Consider the following 1482-nt stretch of genomic DNA (forward strand, 5'->3'; position numbering starts at 1 on the left):
AAACAAGTTACATAAAAGTTTAAAGAGATTGTAACAGAGGTTTTTTTTCTTTTTTGTGTGTCCGGGGGGACAATTTTTCACCATTCCAATTTTCAAACAGACATCTTTGGTTCCTGCAATTTCACTCTTAATTGGATATTTGATGATGTTACTAATCTTGATGGGCCTTATATGATAAAGCATTTTTGCAATTAGTGATGCCACAGAAATCATATTTTTAGTGGAATTGCAGGAACCATAGACAGCTGATCGAAAATTGGAATTGTTGCTGTCAGTGTCCTCAATACACATAAAACAAAAAACCTCTTGACAATCCCTTTAAACATGTAAATGTGTATACCATTATATATGACTGAAAACAAGTCATGTTTTTAAGAAAAGCTGGTATAATGAGGTCTAAATAATTGTCACCTAGGCCATTATGATAATAAATCATATGGTCAAGAAGGCAGTTATTCTATGTAACATGCAATTGCCGCCATTATACTTTCTGAAATCAATAATAGGTCTAGAAGTAGCTAAACAACGTTGCAATTATTATGTTTCACTTGATTAATGTTTAAAGTAGTTTCATTCAAAATCAAATAAGATTGTTAACTTGGTTCAATAGAACTATAGAACATAATCTTTTCAAGCAGATAGCATTTTTAGATTCATAGAATCACTGTGTTTTAGATAAATGCTTCAACTATTGTTTTCTTAAACTACATGTGATTGTATTCAACTTTCTACCTTACAATAATTATATAGCCTAGGTCATGACTAAGAGAGTTGTTTTTGAAATACATGTTGTTTATGGCAGCATGTTCAGGTTAAAGTGACTGTTTAAGGAATTTATTATTTTCTGAATTATGGGATGTAAACATCACGATTCTCCTGCAATATAAGAAAAATGTACTCATACAATTCATGCTGTCATGGTGTCCAGAACGTCATCATAATCAAAGTGCAGTTCTGACTGATGCTGTCATATAAATTGGTTGTAAACATCCTGGAAGTTTAGAGCTATCTTCACATCCACCGTACCTTTTTCCACTTAATTGTTAAGGACCAGGCACCTGATTTGATTTTGAAAAGTGATGCGGTTAGTTGAAACTATCAGTCCATAATGAAATTATTAAGATTGGCTCAGTAAATTTTCAACTAGTTTGACTAGAATAAAAAAGGGAAGAGCAAGATCTTTTTTTTGCATGCTGCTGGCTAAGATAAAAACTCATGACCACCATTCTTCTGACATATTCAAGCCAACCCGAAGATTCTAATGTTCTAGCCAACTGAACCACAGTCTGTCAACAAATGATATTAATAAGACTGTTGGGTATTATATTACACTTTTTAATTGAAGAGTTTCGAAATTGTCTGTTATCATCTAAAGATAGATTTCCAATTAGAAATTCCCTGATTGACTTAAGTGCTTTTAACAATCAGTAAATGAGACTAGAGAGAGTTCTAGAGATATATCTCAAATAATAAATAAGCAAT

Source organism: Lottia gigantea (assembly GCF_000327385.1).
Source record: "Lottia gigantea unplaced genomic scaffold LOTGIsca_35, whole genome shotgun sequence".
Taxonomy (NCBI): Eukaryota; Metazoa; Mollusca; class Gastropoda; family Lottiidae; genus Lottia; species Lottia gigantea.